This window comes from Rattus rattus, chromosome 4 (genome assembly GCF_011064425.1).
Source record: "Rattus rattus isolate New Zealand chromosome 4, Rrattus_CSIRO_v1, whole genome shotgun sequence".
In the NCBI taxonomy this organism is placed as follows: domain Eukaryota; kingdom Metazoa; phylum Chordata; class Mammalia; order Rodentia; family Muridae; genus Rattus; species Rattus rattus.
In genome coordinates, this window is record NC_046157.1 from 120070439 (window position 1) to 120095234 (window position 24796).

Here is a 24796-nt window from a genome sequence, read left to right on the forward strand (position 1 = left end):
CAAGGTTCCCAGGAGTACCGCTTACCACTTCATCGTTTGCTGAGGCAAAAACAAGCAAAACCTCTGCTCATCGGAGCTTCCTTGGGGTCATTAAGGCAGGCACCCAAGGAGCTGGCTTGACAGAGATGCAGCCCCTATGATCAAGAAGAATGCAGTCCAGAGAGGTGCACCTGGGAGCATGTGCTGCAGTTCCTTGTCACGGTCTAGGACTGTGGAGCTCACCGTTAAGTTCTGGACAGTTATTTCAAGTAACTTCCGGAAGACAATTTCAGTGAAGAAAGCCTGTCCAACATTGGGTGCCACTGGGGACACTTGTGGATTGCGGTTTAATGAACCATGGATAAGAAACCCAGATCAGACTCAGACTGTGTTGGAACAGAGCTCTAGCTAGGACACTGATCTCGCTCCTACTTTCAGTACTTGGAGTCTCCTTAATCCCCTCACTCACAAAGAAGAAGAGTGATTTGTAACGAGAATTGGCCAGAGACCACTGATAGGCACAAAAGCCACACAACTGTTGGACCTGAGAGATTCAGAGCACTTGGTATTTGCTGAGTATAAAAGCAGATACTGCCATATGAAGGTTAGTGAGATAAAATAGAAACAGAACCAGCAGGAGTGTGTATCCACACGATGTCTTCAAAATCACAATAACTCCCATCACTATCCTACCTACCTAGGAGGCTCAGGCAAATGATTCAAAAGTTCAAGGGCAGCCCTGGCAATATAAGAGGTCACGTCTCAAAATTAAAGCAGAGTGGTAGCTGAGTTGTAGACCACTTGGCTTGCACCAAGCTAATGTTCAGTCAACAGTTAAGAGGAGGGCCAGGCACAGGAAGCTCAAGAAGAAGGATGACCAAAATGCGGTTGCTCCCACTCCTTAAAAGGGGGAAAAATCCATAGGAGGGGATACAGAAGCAAAGTTTAGAGCAGCGACTCAAGAACAGCCATTCAGAGCCTGCCCAACATGTGACCCATATATATACAGCCACCAAAACTAGATAAGATTGATGAAGCTAAAATGCGTACTGAAAGGGACCAGATATAGATCACTCCTGAGAGACACATCCAGAGCATGTCCAATACAGAGGTTAACGCTAGCAGCAAACCACCGAACTGAGAATAGGACCCCCTTGGGGGGAGTTAGAGGAAGGATTGAAAGAGCTGAAGGAGCTTGCAACCCCATAAAAACAACAATGCCAACCAACCAGAGCTTCCAGGGACTAAACCACTACCAAAAGACTATACATGGACTGACCCAGGGCTCCAACTGCATATGTAGCAGAGAATAGCCTTGTTGGGGCACCAGTGGAAGGGGAAGCCCTTGGTCCTGCCAAGGTTGGACCCCCAGTGCAGGGGAATATGGGAGGAGGGGCAGTAAGGTGAATGAGTAGGGGGAATACCTGTATGGGGAATGGGGTGGGAAAGGGGGCTTATGGACAGCAAACCTGGAAAGGGAATAACGTTTGAAATGTAAGTAAAGAAATATATCTAATTTAAAAAAAAAAAAAAGGAGGGTCAGGGAAGAGAATCCCAACTAAAGATGGTCAGTGACAGAAGCAGGAGTCGTAAGTGGACATAGAGCTGCAACGCACACTTTGCCCGGGGCTGCCTATTTCACCATTTCTTAAATGACTCCCAGTTCTTAGTGTATATTAAGTTCACACTGTACATTGACAGCTTCAATCTTTCTAACAAGTTTTTGTAGGTTTTGTCATCTGCGTTTACTGCCCCATTCTGTTTCAGCTACTGAGGGCAGGCACCCCAGCCAAAAGCAGAATCTTCTCAAATCCACTCGGGCCTGTGAATGAGCAGTGAATGCCATGGACACCCCAGCCAGGAAGCGTTTTTACCTCCACCTGTGCAGAGTCCCTGTGTATGTCAAACGAGATTGCTGTGGATGTGATGTGGCTGCCACGTCCCTGGCATCCTGGTGAAGGGAGTGTCTAAGGCACTGGACTGCAGTGGACGGGTGTGATGTGTGTAGTCGGCTCAAGCCCTCAAGCCCTCAAGTAAATGCCTCAGTTCTCCAGTTTACCAAACTTCTCAAGAGTGGTCCACCCATGTGCCTCACAGGAGCATCTTTCCTCCTGCAGACACTTTCTTACCTTAGCTTTTACTTTTTCAGCCTTCCAGTGACCTGGGAAGTTAATGATTCTACCTTTAAAACGCAATTATTGTGAGGTGCAGACACGATCCTTGATGAGAAGCTGGGTTAGAATGTTGGGCCTCCTAGGCAGAATCTGCTTTGAAAATGCAGTTAATTGTGACACCTACCACATGAGGATTGAGAGCTATAATCGAGCAAAGCCTCCACGCATGCAGTCCCCCACTGCTGTTACCACCTCCAGGGCAACAGACTGGACATGTATGGAAGTAGTATGACTACTTCCAGGGCCATGGAGTGGACATACTGTATAACCGCCTCCAGGGTACGGAATAAGCATGCAATATAACCCTGTAATAAAGTGCCTGTCTGACACCATGGGATGCCACTAATGTAATCTAAGACACTTTTATTTCACATGCAAGGGAGGGAGAGCATGTTTCAGATAAGGAATAGGTGAGAGTTCTTGAGAAATCAAATGACCCTCCCACCACTGTTGTTGATGTAATTTTAACCCAAAGACAACTTGTGTATTGAAAAATCAATCTAGTACAATTACTGTTATCACTTTAGAGTCTTACATTACTTTAACATATATTAGTATTTACTATTAAAGAATTAAATATTTCCTCAAAGCAACTCCTGGTCATTGCCTTTAAACCCCTCAAAACCTTTTCAAACTATCAGTTTAAACATGTCTTTACCTTATGAAGCAGAGATCGAAGTTTGTGTAGCCTCAAGTCCCCAGTGTTTTTTTATATAGGTCTGCACTTGAAATGATAAGCTCTTTATGACCAAAAGCCAGCCAGTTGGAGTTCAAGTTATTTATGGTAGCATTACCCAGAGTTCTCAGACACATACTAGACTGACACCTCAATCTCAACCTCTCCCTCCCTCCCTCCCTCCCTCCCTCCCTCCCTCCCTGCTTCCCTTTCTCCCTCCCCATCTCTCCTGCCACATCCAGCACACATGGAGCACTTGCAACCTGAAATGGAATGTCCCCCAATGATCTGTAATGTCTAAATAGAGACTAGCTCTGTTTACTGGTACCCTGTGTCTGGGGCCAGGGTTAAATGGAAATTTCAGTTTCAGTTCTAGAAAGAAATGGGAGGTCAGTTGGGGAGGGAATGAATGGGGTCAAAGTGTAACACATACGTATGAAAAATCCCATAAAGAAACCCAGAACTTTGTAACTAACCTAAAAGAAATTTAATTAAAAATAAACAGGAAGTATAATTTGGGTGGTTGGGGATTCACACAGACCTGCAAACACTCCTGTGGTTCAAGAGGCATGCCTGCCTGGGCCACTGCCCAAGATGCTGAGCCAAGAACAACAGGCGCCACTACCGATAGAAGAAAGTGGTTTCCAGGAAGAAAGAACTTCTGCCCATAAGAAGGGATGAAAGTTGAAGATTTAAACCTGTATGCAGGCTGTTTGAAGTAGGGTCAGAGGGAAGAGAGCTTTAGAAAGACTCCTCCTGGAAAAAGGTATGGAGAGACGCTCAGGGAGAGTCTCGGGGAGGAAGCTTCATAATTCTTAAAATAGAATCCAGGTCATGAAAAGTGAAGCTGCAGGCAGATGGGGCAATGAAGTATCCAGAGTAAAAGTGGTTAATTTGACTACACATAAAAACCAACGTTTACTTCTCTGTCCAGTCTTCATATTCGTTCTGCTATCATCATCATCATCATTGTACTTTGTCATGTTCTCTGAACTTGGGATCCTTGACTGATTCCTAGGGTTCTACACATGCTGGATCTTCTTTCTTGTAACTTGAGGGGATAAGGTACTCTGCTATTTTTCCAACCCTGTCAGTTGGACATTATCTTCCTCCCAATTACGCCAGTTCTCTGTCTGCACTGTTGTTTCTAATACCTACTTCTACCAGTTTCCTTCATCTCCACGAAAACATAATCAACATGATCACAATTTGGTGTCACGCAACTGTAATCTGGTTGAAGGAAAGAGGATCAAAAGTTAGAGGCCAGCCTGGCCAATTTAGGGCATGTTATTTCAAAATAAAAATAAAGGGTTGGAAGTGTTGTCCAGTGGTAGAGTGCTTGCCTAGCTTGCAAACTTTAAAACTGACTGCACTGCATATGTTATAAATAATAAAACATTCATTCTAAAAGTTTCAACATGAACAGAGAATAAAAGGAAAATTAAGTATATTTAATCATAATATAAGAAAAGATCAACCTAATTAGTATTTTATTTCTGTATTGTCATTTTTGTATACTTTTTTGGTATAAAATTTTAAAATTAAAAAGTAGAGGGATGCCAAGCAACCAGAGCTTCCAGGGACTAAGCCACTACCCAAAGACTATACATGGACTGACCCTGGACTCTGACCTCATAGGTAGCAATGAATATCCTAGTAAGAGCACCAGTGGAAGGGGAAGCCCTGGGTCCTGCTAAGACTGAACCCCCAGTGAACTAGACTGTCAGGGGAGGCAGCAATGGGGGGAGGTGGGGAGGGGAACACCCATAAGGAAGGGGGAGGAAGGATGTTTGCCCGAAACTTGGGAAAGGAATAACACTTGAAATGTATATAAGAAATACTCAAGTTAAAAAAAAAAAAAGTAGAGGGATTGTTTACAATTTTTATTTTTTGTAAAACTATATAAAAACAACTGGATGGAAGAGTGTCTTTTATTTTAGGGCTTGTGTAATAATCTGTTTGAAAGTCTCTGGAGCTGCTTTTTTAATTAATTTATTCATTCACTTTACATCCTGATCACAGGCCCCACTCCTTGCTTTCCGCCCAGTACCCCTATTATCCTCTTTTCTTATCCCCAAAGACATGGGAGCCTTGTTTGGGTACAATCCTGCCCTGAGACATCAAGTTGTAGCAGGGCTAAGCTCATCCTCTCCTACTGAGGTATGACCAGGAAGTCCAGCTAGAGGACAAGAATTCAGAGGCTGGCAACAGAGTCAGAGACAATATCCTCCCACACACTTCAATTGTTAAGGGACCCACATGAAGACCAAGCCGCACATCTAGTACAAATCTGTAAGGCCTAGGTCCAACCCATGCATGCTCCCTGGTTGGTAGTTCAGTCTCTGTAAGCCCCATGGGCCCAAGTTCGTTGACTCTCTAGGTCTTGTGGTTTTCCTTGAAACCTCCAGTTCATTCAATCTTATCCCTCACTCTTCTCTATGACTTCCTAAGGTCCACCTGATGTTTTGCCTCTGTTTCTATCATTTGCTGGATGAAGCCTCTTGGGAGACAAAGTTATGCCAGGCTCCTGTCTGCAAGCACAGTATCATTAATAGTGTCAGGGTTTGGTTCTCTCCCATGGAATGGGTTTCAGGTTGGGCTTGTCACTGGTTAGCTATTCCTCCCATCACTGCTCCATCTTTATTCCTGCACATCTTGTAGCCATGACAGATTTTGAATCGAAGATTTTGTGGGTGCATTGGTGTCCCCTTCCCTTCACTGAGAGAGTTACCTGAATATAGGAGGAGGCGACTTGAGTCTCCAAATCCCCAATTGGTAGGAGTCTTAGATCATCCCAATAGATTCTTGGGAGCCTCTCCAATTCTAGGTCTCCAGCTGGTCCTAGAAATACCCCCCCATTCATATGTTCTCTCTCCCACCCCTCTCCCACCCCTCCTCTCGGCACCTGATCCTTATCCCTGTTCCCCTCCTTGTCCACTCTCCTACCCAGATCCCTCTCTCCATCCACCTAGAATTTAATGAAAATGAAGGCACAACATGCATTATAGGTGCTTTCAGAAGTAAATCACAACTGTTTCCTGAATTTCAGATGACTTAGTTTCTTAAACATGAGACCATAGGAAACTATGTCCCATAGGAAACTGTGTCCCATAGGAAACTATGTCAGAAATCTGTAGAAGCTTTAAAATCCCCAGTAAATCTTACTTAGAGCTTGAAAAGGAGCCCGGAGGCTTGAATTTTCCAACCAAGAATTATCCACTGACCTCCAGACAGGTGTAGTTGCTATTTTTGCTCTTGAACCTCGGAGTGCCAGGGGTCCACAGCGATCTCAGGGAGATGACAGGGACACACTATTTCGAGTGTGAACCATGAAGGATTAGGACTCTGCAGGGCACACTGATGAAGTAAGATCCCTGAGTTGGCTTAGGGCTTCAATAGGAAAGAACTTTCTAACAAGCGCTGCTCAGAACAGCTGCTCCTGGGAAGCCCTACAAAATGGCAAGTGGTCCGGACCTGGAGAGAGAAGATACTGAAGGATGACAGCCTTAGACAGGGCCAATAGGCGCTCTCACTTCAGTCTCTCCCTCAGCACAAACCTCACTTTCACTTGCTTTTCTGACCTAACCTGCCTCTGTCGCCCCTGGTGCTCATAGGAATCCATCCTCCCCTCCCACAGAGGACAAATGAACAATGTGTAGAGTCATACTTAGTTTTTACATCAGTTGGCAGGGTGCTATTAGCATTGAGTGCATGGAATCCATGATGTGGATCAAAATCCCACAACAAACAGGGAAGCACCAAGAACAATTAGGTGGCCTCAGATGTCAACAGGGCCAAAATGAAAAAGCGCAACACAGACGGTGGATAGGAATTGCCATAGAGTGGTAAAATTATTGTGAGTATCCTCAAAAAGCCGTCTGCTGTCTGGGCAAGCGTGGTAGCCTAGCTCCCCTGCCCCTCGGCATCCACGTGTATGAAATAGAGATGGGTTGGCATTCACAGCACCGTCTGCACAGGAACAGTTATGAGCAATGTCTTCCAAGTATCCAGCAGCCCTGCTATTACTGAGTTTCCATTTTCCAAGAAGCAAACACAGAGACTGTGATTCGAATGAAAGTATTTTATTTGTAAAGTGTAATTAACACAGTAAAGAAGCTGAAAAATTAATACCATATGAGTGATCTGCCACTAATACCGAAAACAGTACTGAGAGTGGGGTGGTTGGTGTGAGAAACCTGACCATTTCCCACATGGATGAGCTTCCAACTTCTGCTACCAGGTCTAGCCTGGCCTCCATGGATCGCAGTTGCAGCAGCTCTTGTGTGCAGTCACCTTTTGAGATATTTTATCACATCAACAGAAAAGGACAGTCTTTGCTCAAGATTGTTTTAGCTAACCTGGGTCTTTTTTTAAATTTCCATACAGTTTTAATATTATTTTTTCCATTTCTATAAAAATTAGCATTGAGATTTTTAACTGATGTTGCTTCAGATCTGTGCATTGTTTTTGGTAGGATGGGTATTTTCACAATGTGAATTCTTCTGATCCATGATCATGGGTTGCCCTAGTTCTTAAAACATGCTTCCATGCTTTGTTATGACTGTAATAGTAAGACAACTTTAGTTGTGTATAAATCACAACTGGCAATCACCAGGTTGCATGTTACCATACTAGCCAAAATGCCCTGGGACTGAATTATAAGCCTGAGAATTAATTACAAGAAGGATACCATTATTGAGAAACAGGTTTGGATGAGAAATTCTGACAGAAAAAAACTTTTCAATGACTAGCAAGATGGCTCAGCAGCCACAAGTACATCCTGAAGATGAACTTGATCCCTGAAACCCAAAGTACTCACTCTGAAAGTTGTCTTCTGACTCTCACATATTCTGACACACACACTTATGTGTTCATGCATGCACCTGAGTGTGCATACACACACGGTTTATATATATATATATATATATATATATATATATATATATATGAAATCAATTTTAATATGAAAGAAGGTGTTTATCTGGAGGAACTATCCTGAAGTGTTCAATGCTATGACATGCTTTCCATTCTCCCCGCACCCCTTCTACAGTAAATAGTTCAAGAGGCAGTTCTGTGAGATTACACTGTCAGTTCTTGGAGAAGTATGCTTAATTTTAATCAAGCACCAGTCCTGCCTTTAGAAACTGATAAAGCTTCTGTCCCTTGGAAACTTTGCCTCCCACACTCTGACTTTGTAATCTCAGACAAGCCAGTCTCTAAGGATCTCTCTCCTTCTATCAGAGACATAATGCCTTAAGTATATCAACTTCAAAGTGTTATGAAAGGAAACACATCTGGGCCAATCTCTTGTTTTTCTTTTCAGCTCTAGATGAAGCATAAACCTGGGTAGAGAGTTGATGGAATCTTTCCATCAAGCTGAGCTGCCTCATGAAGAAAGCTGCCCCACACAGTTAGTTTTGCCATCATCCTATATGGTTAACACAAAAAATTATGGGAATATATGAGCACAATAATTATTATTTCACTTGATTCCAGAGTAAACTGGCTTATGATTCATATGTGTGTGGTTGTGTGAATGGTCTTGTCACTGTGACTATGTGAGCATAAACTCAGAAGACATTAGTGGGAACAGATATTAGTGGAATATTAGTGGGAATTGATGAAGAAGAAATTAGGTAGGAACAAGGAAGAAATTAATAAGTAGTCCAAAGAAATAAAAATTATGATGATAATGATAATAATAAAATCTAGTTATGCAGATTATTTGCGGTGTGATCCCATGTATAAATAAATGATAATCCAAGTGTTAATACTCATGACATCTGGGTGGTTGCATTTTGGGTATTTTTCTTTTCTTTGCTGTACTAACCTGTGCTTCTCTTGAGGATTAGTTAGAAATGGTCTTTAGGACCAGGGAGAGAAATACAAAGGTAATTTCAGTATATGGATGGATTTCCAGTTGCTTATTACTACAGGCAATCAGAACTCAACTTCTGAAGAACTTCATGAAATGCACATCAAAATTAATCTCCAGAGGCCCTGTTGAACGGGGCTATGCCAGGAGCAGATTCTGCATATTTCCAAGTTGCTCAGCCAATGGAACTCCAGCTTCACAAGAGGACTCAGTTATCTTGCATCTAAAACAATATGTAGAGGAGCATGTCTGCTCTGCTGATCACTCTTGATTATCAACTTGCAAGGATTTAGAACCAACCTAGGAGAAAAACTTCAGAAGGAAGGTTCTAGATTGAGTGAAATGAGGTAAAAAGTATCCATAACCTGACCCTCAGTGTGAATGACACCAGTGCATGGAATGATCCTGAACTGAATAAAAATGAAGCAAGCTGATCGTCAGAATTCATCTCTGTTTGCTTCCTGGCTACAGATGCAGTGTGTCCAGCCATCTCAAGCTTCTGCCTCCATGGTTTCTCTGCCAACATCTCTGCCCTTGATCCGTGAGCCAAAAAGAAACCCTGCCTTCTGATAACTTGCTTTGGTTAGCTGTTTTGTTACAGCCATGAGAAAAGTAACTACTTGACATTTCTTAGGGAGATCAGAAAGCAGAGAGATGGTGGAAGGTTCTAGGGTCAAGACATATTATACCCTAAAAAGAAACATGCTCCAAGTACTCTTATTGTAAGTATATAAATCTCCATAACCTCCTGTGTCGAACATTTGGTGATCTCAGCTTACAGTGCCTAGATAGTAGCTAGCTTGAGGTAATGTGTCTTGAGGGTGTTAATTCTTCATGATCCTCCAAGCTATAATAAGTCTGTAGTTCTTTATACCCCGATCCAGTAGGGGAGAGAGCTGGACTCTCAGAAGTGCAGACAATCCTGAGAGCGCAGTGGAGATCACCACTTCTGCTCACATTCCTGGACCAGGAGGAACCTGCCTGGAGCCCCCTGGACACAGGGACCTAGGAGCAGTCAGGGACAGGATTCTTTCAGTCTCTTCCTGCACCTAGAGCTGAAAGCCAGTCTCCAGGAGCACTGACTCACCTGAAAGCAGAGGTAAGACCACCACTAATGCTGTGAGGGACCACCTGGAGCTCTCACGACACAGGAACCTGGGAGCAGTTTGGGGCAGGATCCTTTGGTTTCTGCCTGTGCCTGGAGCTGACCTGGTCCCACATCTCTCTGTACCCAGATTCCGTGGGGGAGAGCTGGACTCTCAGAAGTGCAGACAAACATGAGAGAACAGGTGAGAGGACCACTTCTGCTCACATTCCTGGGCCAAGAGGGACCCACATGGAGCCCTCTGGACAGAGGAACTGAGGAGCAGTCTGGAACAGGATCCTTCCAGTTTCTGCCTGCTCCTGAGCTGACACCGTGACACAGATTCTGCTGGTAGAAAGCTGGTCTCCAAGAGTGCTGGCACACAGGCTTACAGGAAGGTCAAGCTACTGTCAGAGACAGAAAGACCAGCTAATACCAGAGATAACCAGATGGCAAGAGGCAAGTGCAGGAACCTAAAAACAGAAACCAAGACTACTTGGCATCATCAGAGCCCAGTTCTCCCACCAAAGCAAATACTGGATATCCAAACACACCAGAAAAGCAAGATCTGGATTTAAAATCACATCTCATGATGATGATAGAGAACTTTAAGAATGATATAAATAACTCCCTTAAAGAAATATAGGACACCACAAGTAAACAATTAGAAGCCCTTAAAGAGGAAACACAAAAATTCCTTAAAGAATTACAGGAAAACACAACCAAACAGGTGAAGGAATTGAATAAAACCATCCAGGATCTAAAAATGGAAATGGAAACAATGAAGAAATCACAAAGTGAGACAACCTGAAGATTGAAAACCTAAGAAGAGAGCAAGATTCATAGACACAAGCATCAAAAACAGAATACAGGAGATAGAAGAGAGAATCTCAGGGACAGAAGATACAATAGAAAACCTTGACCCAACCATCAAAGATAACATAAAATATTAAAAGCTTCTAATCCAAAATATCCAGGAAATCCAGGAAACAATGAGAAGATCAAACCTAAGGATAATAGGTATAGAAGAGAGTGAAGACTCCCAATTTAAAGGGCCAGTAAATATCTTCCAAAAAATTATAGAAGAAATCTTCCCTAACCTAAAGAAAGAAGTTCCCATACACATAGAAGAAGCCTACAGAACTCCAAATAGGCTGGACCAGAAAAGACTTTCCTCCCATCACACAATAGTCAAAACACCAAAACACACAAATGTACAAAACAAAGAATATTGAAAGCAGTTAGGAAAAAACATCAAGTAACATATAAAGGCAGACCTATCACAATTACAACAGACATCTCACTAGAGACTATGAAAGCCAGAAGATCCTGGGCAGATGCTATACAGACCCTAAGAGAACACAAATGCCAGCCCAGTATACAATATCCAGCAAAACTCTCAATTAACAGATGTAGAAAGCAAGATATTCCATGACAAAACCAAATTTACTTAATATCTTGTCATAAATCCAGCCCTACAAAGGATAATAGGTGAAAAACTCCAACACAAGGAGGGAAACTACACCCTATAAAAAGCAAGAAAGTAATCTTCTTGCAACAAACTCAAAAGAAGAGAGCCACACAAACATAATTCTACCTCTAACAACAAAAATAAGAATAAACAATCACTATTTCTTAATATCTCTTAATATCAATGTCCTCGATTCCCCAATAAAAACACATAGACTAACACACTGGATATGTAAGGAGGACCCAGCATTTTGCTGCATACAAGAAACACACTTCAAAGTGTGACAAAGACAGACACTACCTCAGAGTAAAAGGCTACAAAACAATTTTCCAAGCAAATGATCCCAAGAAACAAGATGGAGTAGCCATTCTAATATCGAATAAAACTGACTTTCTACCAAAAGTTATCAAAAAAGATAAGGAAAGACACTTCATATTCCTCAAAGGAAAAATTCAACAAGATGAACTCTCAATCCTGAATATCTATGCTCCAAATGCAAGGGCAACTACATTTATAAAAGAAAACTTACTAAAGCTCAAAGTCACACATTGCACCTCACACAATAATAGTGGGAGACTTCAACACCGCACTTTCTGAAATGGAAACAGACACTGAACAGAGACACAGAGAAAATAAAGACATTATGAACCAAATGGATTTAACAGCTAACTACAGAACATTTCATCCTCAAACAAAAGAATATACTTTTTTCTCAGCACCTCATGGTACCTTCTTCAAAATAATCTGTCACAAAACAAGCCTCAACAGATACAAGAAGATTGAAATAATCCCATTCATCCTCTCAAATCACCACCGAATAAGGCTAGTCTTCAATAACAACAAAAAGGACAGAAAACCCACATACACAGGAAAGTTGAACAATGCTCTGCTCAATGATAACTTGGTCAAGGAAGAAATAAAAAATTTTAGACTTTTTAGAATTTAATGAAAATGAGGGCACAACATACCGAAACTTATGGAACATAATAAAAGCAGTGCTAAAAGAAAAATGCATAGCTCTGAGTGTCTCCAAAAAGAAACTGGAGAGATCATACAGTAGCAGCTTGACAGCACTAGAACAAGAAGCTCTAAAACAAGAAGAAGCAAATACACCCAAGAGGAATAGAAGGCAGAAAATAAATCAAACTCAGGGCTGAAATCAACCAAGTAGAAACAAAAAGGACTATACATCAACAAAATGAGGATCTGGTTCTTGGAGAAAATCAACAAGATAGATAAACCCTTAGTCAGACTAACCAGAGGGCACAGAGAGTGTCCAAATTAACGAAGTCAGAAATGAAAAGTGAGACATAACAAAAGAGTCTGAGGAAATTAAATAAACACCAGATCCTATTACAAAAGCCTATATTCAACAAAACTGGGAAATCTGGATGAAATAGTCAATTTTCTAGATAGATAACTGGTACCAAAGTTAAGTCAGGATACTGTAAACCATCTAAACAGTCCCAAAACTCCTAAAGAAATAGAAGCAGTTAGTAAAAGTCTCCCAACCAAAAAGAACCCAGGACCAGATGGGTTTACTGCAGAATTCTATCAAACTTTCATAGAGAACCTCATCCCAATACTGTCCAAACTATTTCAAAAAATAGAAACAGAAGGAGCACCACCTGATTCCTTCTATGAAGCCACAATTACTCTTATAACCTAAACCACACAAAGACCCTACAAAGAAAGAGAACTAAAGACCAATTTCCATTAGAAATATCAATGCAAAAAGACTTGATAAAATTCTCATGAACCAAATCCAAGAACACGTCAAAGTGATCGTTCATCATGATCAAATAAGCTTCATCCCAGGGATTCTGGGATGGTTCAATATATGGAAATCAATCAGAATAATCCACTATGTAAACAAACTAAAATGAAAAATACCACATGATCATTTCATTAGATGCTGAGAAAGCATTTGATAAAATTCCATACCCTTGATGTTACAAGTCCTGGGAAGATCAGGAATTCAGGGCCCATACCTAAACATAATAAAAGCAATATACAGCAAACCAGTAGCCAACATCAAACTAAATGGAGAGAAACTTGAAACAATCCCACTAAAATCAGGAACTAGACAAGGCTGCCCACTCTTGCCCTACCTATTCAATATAGTACTTGAAGTCCTATCCAGAGCAATCAGACAACGAAAGGAGGTCAAAGAGATACAAATTCCAAAGGAAGAAGTCAAAATATCACTATTTGCAGATGATATGATAGTATACTTAAGTGACACCAAAAGTTCCACCAGAGAACTCCTAAGCCTGATCAACAACTTCAGCAACGTGGCTGGGTATAAAATTAACTCAAACAAATTAGTAGCCTTCCTTTACTCAAAGGATAAACAGCCTGAGAAATTAGACAAACAACACCCTTCCCAGTAGTCACAAATAATATAAAATACCTAAGTATGCCTCTAACCAAGCAAGTCAAAGATCTGTTTAACAAGAACTTCAAGTCTCTGAAGAAGGAAATTGAAGATCTTAAAAGATGGAAAAATCTCCCATGCTCACAGATTGGCAGGATTAATAGTAAAAATGGCCATTTTGCCAAAGCAGTCTACAGATTCAAAGAAATCCCCATCAAAATTCCAACTCAATTCTTCATAGAGTTAGAAAGAACAATTTGCAAATTCATTTGGAATAACAAAAAACCCAGGATATAGAAAACTGTCCTCCACAATAAAAGAGCTTCTGGGGGAATCACCATCCCTGACCTCAAGCAATATTACAGAGCAACAGTGATAAAAAATTGAATGGTATTGGTATACAGGCTGGTAGATCAAGGGAATAGAATTAAAGACCCAGAAATGAACACACACACACCTATAGTCACTTAATCTTTTGCAAAGGAGTTAAAACCATCCAGTGGAAAAAAGATAGCATTTTCAGTAAATGGTGCTGGTTGAACTGGAGGTCAGCATGTAGAAGAATGCAAATCGACCCATTCTTATCACCCTGTACAAAACTTAAGTCCAAGTGGATCAAGGACCTCCACATCAAACCAGATACACTCAAACTAATAAAAGAAAAAGTGGGGAAGAGCCTCTATCACATGGGCACTGGGGAAATTTTTCTGAACAAAACACCAATGGCTTATGCTCTAAGATCAAGACTCAACAAATGGGACCTCATAAAACTGAAAAGTTTTTGTAAGGGAAAGGACACTATCATTAGGACAAAATGGCAACTAACAGACTGGAAAAAGATCTTCACCAATCTTATACCCAGTTGAGAGCTAATATGCAATATATACAAATGACTCAAGAAGTTAGACTCCAAAGAGTCAAATAACACTATTAAAAAATGGAATACAGAGCTAAACAAAGAATTCTCAGCTGAGGAATATCAAATGGCTGAGAAGTACCTAAAGAAATGTTCAACATCCTTAGTCATCAGGGAAATGCAAATCAAAACAACCCTGAGATTCCACCTCACACCAGTCAGAATGGCTAAGAACAAAAACTCAGGTGACACTAGATGCTAACGAGGGTGTGGAGAAAGAGGAACACTCCTCCATTGTTGGTGGGATTGCAAACTAGTACAACCACTCTGGAAATCAGTCTGGAGGTTTCTCAGAAAATTGGATATAGTAGTACCTGAGGACCTAGCTATACCACTCCTGAGCATATACCCAAATCATTCTCCAACATACAAGGACACACACTCCACTATGTTCACAGCAACATTATTTGTAATAGCCAGAAGGTGGAAAAAGCCAGATGCCCTTCAACAGAGGGATGGATACAGAAAATGTGGTACATCTACACAATGGAGTACTACTCAACTATAAAAAACAATGACTTCATGAAATTCATAGGCAAATGGATGCAACTAGAAAATGTCATCCTGAGTGAGGTAACCCAGTTACAAAAAACCCACATTGTATGCATTCACTGATAAGTGGATATTAATCCAAAAGTTCAGATTACCCAAGATACAATCAACAGATCACATGAAGCTCCAGAAGAAGGATGACCAAAGTGTTGATCTCTTGGTTGGTGATGCTTGCATCTATGACTCCTGATCTCTTCCCTAGGTTTTCTATCTCCAGAGTTGTCTCCCTTTGTGCTTTCTTTATTGTTTCTATTTTCAGTTTTAAATCCTGGACAGTTTTGTTCAATTCCTTCATCTGTTGGGCTGTGTTTTCCTGTAATTCTTTAAGGAATTTTTGTGTTTCCTCTTTAAGGGCTTCTAATTGTTTACTTGTGGTGTCCTATATTTCTTTAAGGGAGTTATTTATATCATTCTTAAAGTTCTCTATCATCATCATGAGATGTGATTTTAAATCCAGATCTTGCTTTTCCGGTGTGTTTGGACATCCAGTATTTGCTTTGGTGGGAGAACTGGGCTCTGATGATGCCAAGTAGTCTTGGTTTCTGTTGCTTAGGTTCCTGGCTTGCCTCTTGCCATCAGGTTGTCTCTGGTGTTAGCTTGTCTTACTGTCTCTGACAGTGGGTTGACCCTCCTATAAGCCTGTGTGTCAGCACTCCTGTAGACCTCTTTTCTTTCAGTCAGATCTGGGAACCAAGATGTGCTCCTGGGTTTGTTTGTCCTGAAGCCTCCAGGTGCATCTCCTGGGGCAGAAGAGTTGTTCCTACCTCTTCTCTCAGGTGTGTCAGTGCTCCAGGTGACTGACTTTCAGCTCTGGGCTCAGGCAGAACCTGAAGGGTCCTGCCCCTGGCTGCTTCTAGGTTCCTGTGCCCAGAGGGCACAGAGGGCACTAGGTGGGTTCCTCTTGGTTCGGGAATGTTGGCAGCAGCAGTTTTCTCCTCTGAGCTCTCAGGGTTGTCTACACTTCTCTAAGTCCAGCTCTTTGCCCCATGGGATTTGAGTACAAAGAGCTGTGGGATCGTTTCAGATCTGGGCCTAGGCAGATACCAGAAGGTTCCAGCTGCTGATTACTTCTTTGTTCCTGTATCCAGAGGGCACTACGCAGGTTCCTCTTGGTCCAGGAATGTGAACAGAATTGACGGTATCCCCTGAGCTCTCAGGATTCTCTGCACTTCTGAGAGTCCAGCTGTCTCCGCCATGGGATATGGGTCCAGAGACCTGTGGGAGTGGTCAGCTCCAGGTGCAAGCAGGAACCAGAAGTAAACTCAGTTTTCAAACATTTCTAGTAAAGACTTTGAAAGAAACATTGACAAAAGATGCCTATGCATTCCTTCCTGCCTTTCAGACCTGAAGTCTGTGATTTGTAATCACCATTCTTATGTTCAAACTGCCTGGATTCAGAAGCGCTGATCACAGAGTCCCCTCTCATAAAAATATGTTGAGTCTCAGTGTCTAGTATTTTAATGCTTATATAGAATTTTATCTTCACATTTACTCATGTGTAATAAAAACCTAAATGTTGGGGAGCGTTCAATAAAAGATGCTTCTCTGCCTTTGGGGACTTCTAAAGAACAAAAGGAGTTCTTTGGAAGCCATGTGAAGATCTATCCTCGGCTCTCAAAAAATATTATGAATGACTCAGTTATATGGAATGATTAAGTAAAAGCCACATATTTATATAAACAGTCTTATTATAACTAAATTCTGAAAATATGTGAAGACTGTATTATTTGGTGTAATTCTCATGGCATTTTCCCTTCTACCAACTCTTTTAACACCTTCTTTCAGGTCTAAAACTAAATGATTTGAGTTGATCATTTACCCTCAGATTTCCACTGTCGATTATTAGCTCAGTTATGTATGCCAGTTTATTTTTATAATGCATTATATTTAATATGGTTCCTTTGAAGATTTGAAGTAATATATTTTCAAATTTTAAGCTATGTTTATCTTTCTACTTGTGATTTAACAGACTTAATAAAATATGGAAAAAAAAAAAACAAGTCTCTAAAAGCTCTTGCCGAATGCTTCCCCATTTTGATGGTCTGGTAGTACCTGAAACTGAGAACCAAAATAAATCCTTCCTCCCTGGAGAGCTTCTGTCAGGCTTTTTGTTGTCACGGTATAAAAGTAACCAACACACCCATCTAGTTATGAACTTGTCAATGGGTTAATCTGCAGGTCAACAGGTTCATTACCAACTACTCAATACTGGATACAAAGCTTTCAACACATGAATCTTTAGGGTAAACACTTTACATTTGAACCATATCAAGTTGTCTGGAAAGACAAAACAACAGAGATAACAAAAGGACTACTGGTTGCTAAGTGCGTTGAAGTAGGGAATGGAAGACAGCACAGGGGACCTTTAGGACAGTATAATTACTCTGTAGTACTGCTACAGTGAATACATGCCATAACGTTTATCCAACCCACAGGGTTTGCAGCATTGAGAGTGAGCTGCAGTGTGCACCAGAGACTCTAGTCCTTAAATCCTTAATGATGTCAATGTAGACTGATTTTAACAGTGTGCCCCTGTGGTTCAAGGTACTGGCAGACAGCCGTGAAAGGATATATTACACAATTATACTGTGACCTAAAACTTATACTTTAAAAATCCATTTGTCAAGTTTCAGATTCAACAAAAATGAATTGTCAACAAAAATCAAGGTTTCACATTTTAGTTATGAGATCTTTACCACAAGGAAAAAAAAAACTTGCAGGTCAATATTCTGTGGATTCTTTCTCACAATGTTAGTAGAAAGCCCTGAGTAGCATTCAAAATTCAATCATAAACTCAGTGCAAGCTGAAACACTGATCTGCAGGGCAGCTTAAATGCTTTGTACATGTAAAAAGATCAGCCGATTGGTTACAGGCTTGGTTCTTTGCCTGGCACAGAAATAATGGTGGCATCAGCAGCAGCTCTCACAGAGGATCATCTTTCCATTACTCACATATGAGTCACTCTAGATGTTGAAATAAAAACATAGTGGCTCTTCGTAAAGGAAAGGATTGCAGCATACCTTAATACATAGACAACGAGATCAGAAATACACAATCGTACACGAATGGAAAACAGGACCCTTATTTTTTTTAATTATTTTTTTCCATTTTTTTTTTAAATTGGCTATTTTTTTTACATTTCAAATGTTATTCCCTTTCGGTTTCTGTCCATCAGCCCCTAACCCCTCCTCCCCTTCTATCAGGTTCCCCTCCCCACCCACCTCCCTTACCACCCTCCAACACACAATCCCCTACACTGGGGGTATAACTTTGCCAGGACCAAGGGCTTCCCCTTCCATTGGTTATTTTTAAGAGTCTCTTTAGAATTGCAGTGTAATCAGGACAGAGAATGAAAACCGCACACTCCTTTCCCTTGAGAGAATGAATGTGATTAAATGTGCATTTGACTAAGGAGATCTGCATTACTAACCTGCCCCCATATATGTCACCTGTAGCTGTAATGTCCAGTTATTCTAACCATTTAAAAGCTTCTACATTAGTAGACAGACTAGGAATGGACTAGGACCCAAATACGGCATCTCTGATTTTTGATTTTCTAGTACAACTAGAGAAGATGGATCTTTGATCTTTCATAAATGCTTTTCGTACGACCCATCTTAAATTGTTTTAGACTCATTCTTACTGACACATCTTACTTATGGGGCATCTTTTCCTAGTCTCTCCGTTTCACTATTTCATAGGTGAAAATTTGAACTTGCTGCCTGTTCTATAAAAAGCTATTTTCCCCCTACCCTCCACTGAAAAATTCTTGCATTTCTTTGCCCAGATAATTCTTACAATTTCCTTTATCATGGGTAAATTTCTGGTTATTCATCATAATATACACATATAAATTTATTTATTATATGTAATATTTAACATCTTTTCAAGTAGCTTTTAAAAGCAGATTTCATTGGATTCTCTTTTATGAAATTATGTCTTTCAATAGTGTTTTGTTTCTTCTTTTCCAGTCAGAATGTCTTTCATTTCTTTTTCTGATCATATACTATCAGCTAGACCATTTAACATAATATTCTATAGAAATGACTAAAGTACAGACTGTCTCATCTTTATCTTGTAAGTATGGTTATTTAAAACTCTTAAGTAGAGATAAAAGACATAAGTTGATTTAAACAATTGGAAAAACAGAGCATTGTTAACATGAAAAAAGTTTCTGGAGAGAATCACTTCAAGTAAACTTCCGTGAGGCAGAACATCAGTGGCATGGAGGGTGGGCTGTTGCCGATCCAGAATCTAACTTTGGTTACTTTTAGCTCCATACACAGTCATTCCTTGCTCACCTGTGTTTCTGACCAAATACTCTGTGACTATCAGATAAAACCTTTGCGGATGCATTAAGAAAACGCTAATTTCCATGAACAAAAAGACTAAAAATGTTATCAGACAGCATCTGAGACTTTTAGCGGATGCTTTCTGCTTTGCAGTTACCTGTCTACTTAATATTGCAATGTATTTGGAAAGTGTCTTGATTGATTACTTTTTCTATTACTATAAAAAGTTCATCAAACTCTTACCATATCAGAACCTGGATTTGGGGGTAGCCTAAATCTGTGTTCCCAGGACATAGTAACTTATATTTTTGGCTTCAAAAGACACCATTTCTTATCCTCTGTGAGGTCAGGAATTTTTGTTTTGTTTTGTTTTTTACATTGACAATTATAACACTCCATGTAGAGTCCTAGCACAGACCCAGTGAGAAAGAGCCACCTGGCATTATCTCTCTGGTAAACTGTGTTGAGTTCTTTGACTGTTTTGGACCCATCATTTGTTAAATAACTTTTTGTTTCAGGCTTGTTTTCAATTTTGCACATTTGCATTTCTTGTTTATTGGCTTTGAAAGCATCTTGGTTTTTGACAATCAGTTCGGTTTTCATTGGCTTTCAGAATTCTGAAGGTATTTGGGGTTGTTAATCTTGGTGGGGGTCCTTTCTTTCTCCTCCCCAAACACTGATCTAAGGAAGGGGGACATGTATAGGGTGGTGAATATTTGTTGTCAAGTGTTTCTATATTTGATTAGTGTGTTAATTCAACTTAGCAATATATGGGAGGAAAGGAATGTAAGTAGTGATAAGTTCACTTTGCATGTTTCTCAATAAGTAATATTTACTGTCTCCAAATTGTTTTACTTTGCATGCTTAACTAATTTTCTTTTTAAAAAAATCCCAAATGGGCAGCATGGTTACTTGGAATTTGAAAGAAACTAAAGTGGTAAAATTGCTAAGGTAGAGAAAATAATAGTTCTAAAGATACACCTAGGTTAAAGGAAGATGTCAGAAATTTTAAAGGTATTTAGAGATTGTATCAGAACTACAGATAAATTTTGGGAACAGCATCGTCCCTTTTTGATCTTGTCTTCTGTTTCAGAACAGAATTCTGCATCAAAGGAAAACATTATGGCTTGTTTACTTATTTAATTTTATATGTATATGTGTATGCTTGAGTGTATGTATGGGCACCACACGTGTGCTGTGCCAGTAGAAGGTGAAAGAGGGTTTGGGGTCCCCTGGAAATGGATTACAGGTGATTGTGAGCCACTGTGTGAGAGCTAAGAACTGAATCATTACCCTTTGTAAGAGCAATGATTGCTCTTAACCACTCAGCCTCATCTCCAGCTCCATGGGCCCTGATTTGGGATGGAAACCAGAGAGCTCTCCTGTGGGAAGCTACACTTTCATTCCAATGCCTTTCGTATCTTTCCTTGCCTATAGTAAAACATGTTTATTGTGTCGGCATTAAAGTCACAACTCCTGGTTGGGTCTCAGCTAGAATTCTTTAAGCTTAAAGGACTTCCCAGGAAGCTAATGGTAACCATGTGGAGCTGCTTCGGTTCCTTCCTTGTTTCTGGAGGTCCAAGCTGAGATCTATCTTGAAGCATTGATGGTGAGTTTGCCTGTCTGCTGCTTGGCTTACCTGTCCTGGTAAGCATGGCTTCTGTTACTTTGCTTCTGTTTTCTTCCTGGCCAAAAACTCACTTAAGAGTTTGATAAGTGGCAGTGGCGGTGACAATACAAATACCAGCTAGTAGGTGGAAGGGCATACCTTTCATCCCAGCACTCAGGAGGCAGAGGCAGAGACAGGCAAATCTCTGAGTTAAAGACCACTTGGTCTGTAGAGTGAGTTACAAGGCATACAGGTCTTCTCAGAGAAAACGTGCCTTAAAAACAAAAACAAACAAAAAATACAAATTCCTTAGACTCATCCATATCCTGTTCTGGGTCATAGGAAGTGCATGACTCTTCTAGGGAAAGCCAACATGAGAACTGATCCCCTAGATAGCGTAGGCCACTCTCTTGCCTCTCTGTGTCTCCTTGTCGTGGAAAGCAGTTCGAGACACAGTGGGGAATGTAACCAAAGCAGCACATTCTGGGTCTAAAACACCACATTAGGAATAACTGTCTGTACTTGGTATTAACTTGGACTTTCATTGCTTTTTTGCTTCTATATTCCCAGCTTTCTGTAAAGCCAATAGCTTAGACAAGAGAAACTGCCATCTTCCATGGTGGTCTGAGGAAGGGGTTGACTTTTATAAATTTGGAAGTAAAAAACAAACAGATAATTCTGGGTTCAAGAGATGGTTCAGCAGTTAACAGGACTTTTTGCTCTTTCACAGACCTGGGTTTTGGTCCCAGATTCCTCATGGTGTATCACAACCATCAATAAACCTCTCTCTGACTTCTGTAGGTACTATACACACATGGTGCACATACATACATGCAGGCAAACCACTCAAACGCAAACTAAAACAAATAAAAATTATTTAAAATAGATGAATTTAAACTCTGTGTTCTGACTTCATGAGAGGCCTTTGTGCCTTCAAATTTTACCCTGAATGAGGACATTTCTGATCTAAAGGCCTCTGGGGATTCGCAGTGGGAAAAGTAGCCATGTAAGTATTTTGGTAATAACCAAATTCTGGGTAAATGGCTGTAGAGGACAGGCCTGTGTTGCCTAATCCAGGAAATAGACCAGCATTGCCAGATGTAGGAAGGGGGCTTATACCCCAGATTGATTGGACCAGTAGATGAGGTCTGATCCAAGCACCTATACTTCTTTTATTTTATTTCTTTCTCTTTTAGATACATAAGCAGATATGAGAAATATAATTTAGCATCACTATAAATTTGAAATAACACTTTAAAACAAATCAGTGTTTTCATTTAAATAAAAATCTATAAACAGAAACAAGTGGTAATAGAAATTTTAGTAATAATGAAGGCACTTTTCAAATCATAAGGAAATTTGGGGTTCTTTAACAAATGACATTTTGCTTTTGTCTTAGCCTTTGTCAGTGTAATAAACACCCGAGAGAAACAAAAGGATCAACTTCTATAGAGTTATGGTTTCAGGCATTGGCCAGCTGGTTCCATTGCTTCAGGCCTGAGGCCAGGCAGAAGATGAAGGTTTAAGTCATAAATGGATGTTTTAAGGTTGGTAATAGCAAATTACAAAAGTTAGAGGATTTAAATGCTTAAGATGGTAATGAGAAAATGATTTAGATACAAAACTCTAAACTTACCAAGATAGGTGGATGATAGGATATTTTATCCAAAGATTGCCAAATACAAACAGACTGGACTTTTTAAATATAACTTTTACCTAATAGTTTTCAAAATTGTTCATATTGTAGACTCTTAGTATTATAAGAGAAAGAGCCTTTTTTATTTAGGCAAAAAGGTGGAATAGGGATTGATCTGATGCTGCTTGTATTCAAATTCTATACCCCAAGATCTAGTTGCTCCAAGACTAGTGGGTCCTCATTTATACCAGCCTGTGTGTGTGTGTGTGTGTGTGTGTGTGTGTGGTGTGAACCTCCCCCCCCAGTTAATTTGTCAATAAAAGGCTAAAACCTGTGATTGGGCAGTAGATAGAGGTAGGCAGGTTTTCAGTTACATGGCTGAGGGTTGCAGGTAGAGAGGGGGAAAGGAGAAAGGACGAAGAGAGGAGGAAGCAGCCGTAAGAACCAAAAAAAAAAAAAAAAAAAAAAAAAAGAGTCAGTGGACTGTGAGCACAGGAGAAACACAAGTGACAAGGGACATATGGCTGTGATGTAAGAGGAATAGCTCCAAAGGCTGCCCTATCTAGACTTACAGTTTGTAAATAAAATACCAGGATTTTGTGTCTTTTATACAGGGGAGCTAGAATGTGTAATTCCTTTTACATGAATATCTTTTATAAGACTATCTGACAGAGCTTCTGTGCGGCAGGGTGGTTTACCCATTCGCTTAGAGTAGTGGGTGCTCTTTTCCTCCTGGCTCTAGCCCTCTTTTTGGACTGTCTACAATTGGGCTGGAGGTTTTGGTGGGACTGGGTGACTGGTTTGGCTAGAGCGATAAGTCCACTTGGCTGTTCTTGTGACTGGATTCTCCACCCTTGCATCATTGCTTGACGCTGTTGAAAGGTAGCAGGCCATGGCAGCAGCTGGTGAGATTAATTCAGCGGGGCTGGCTGGAGCTGCTCTGAGTCATGCAGAGGACTAAGAAACAGAGCAATGCGCCTGTAGCTAGCGGGCGATACTGCCAGCCTGAAGAGAAGTAGCCCGACTCTTGATTATGGCTGGGTTTCCTGAGGATGAACTAAACCCTTTTCATGTGCTAGGGGTTGAAGCTACAGCGTCCGATATTGAACTGAAGAAGGCCTATAGGCAACTAGTGGTAATGATCCATCCTGATAAAATTCACAATCCCAAGGCTGAGGAGGCCTTCAAAGCTTTGCGGGCAGCTTGGGACATTGTCAGCAACCCAGAGAGGCAGAAGGAATGTGAGATAAAATGAATGGCAGAGAGTGAGCTCAGCCGGTTAGTGAATGAGTTTCTGTCGAAGCTACAAGATGACCTCAAGAAGGCAATGAATACTATGATATGCAGTAGATGCCAAGGAAAGAATAGGGGCTTGAAAAGGACTGGGAACCCAAGAGTGCCAGATACTGTGCTGACTGTAGCAGGCTTCGTCCTGCTGAGGAAGGAGTCTTCTGGGCAGAGTCAAGGATGTTGGGCCTCAAGATCTCCTGTTTTGCACTGATCGACTGAACGGTGTATGACATCACAGAGTGGCCTGGATGTCAGTCCAGATACTCACAGGATTCCTTACCACATCTCATTTGTTTCTTGGGTACCGGGCACCAGTGATTGGCCTAGGGTCACTCCAGAGTCTCCTCCTGCTGAGCTGCAGGATTTCTTGAGCCAGATCTTTCAAGTACCTCCCGGGCCGATGTCCAGTGGGACCTTCTTTGCCTCACCTCACCCTGGCCCTGGAACCACTTCAACTTCAAGGCTCAACAGTTCAGTACCCAAGAAAGAAGCCAAACATAAACGGTAGAAGAAAGTGAGGTGGCCCTCCTAACGATGACACCCCTTCTCTTCCTTCCTCAAATCAATGTCAGGAAGTCAAAAGGGCTGTGTACAGCACAGGATAGAATTTGATTTATTTTAAAATACTTTAAAAGGAAAACATTTTAAATGCTTCATTCAGTACTTGGAGCAAGCCCGTGGCCTCTTCTCCCTCTTCCCCAACACCCAGGAACGGAATCTTGTTTTTTGATAATACCAAAGAAACAGGTGGCTAGAGCAAAGAACTAAGGATCTGGACTCAGTCCAGACAATACGTTTCTGAGGTGTGGGAACTGGAGATTTCTCTGGGATCTGTAAACTTTTATTTTATCATTTGCATCCTAA

At 40.9% G+C, this 24796-nt stretch overlaps 1 pseudogene; it reads left to right on the plus strand.

Moving 5' to 3' along the window:
* Positions 1-136: 136 nt before the first annotated feature.
* On the plus strand, positions 137-24464 carry LOC116898484 (annotated as a pseudogene).
* Positions 24465-24796: the final 332 nt, after the last annotated feature.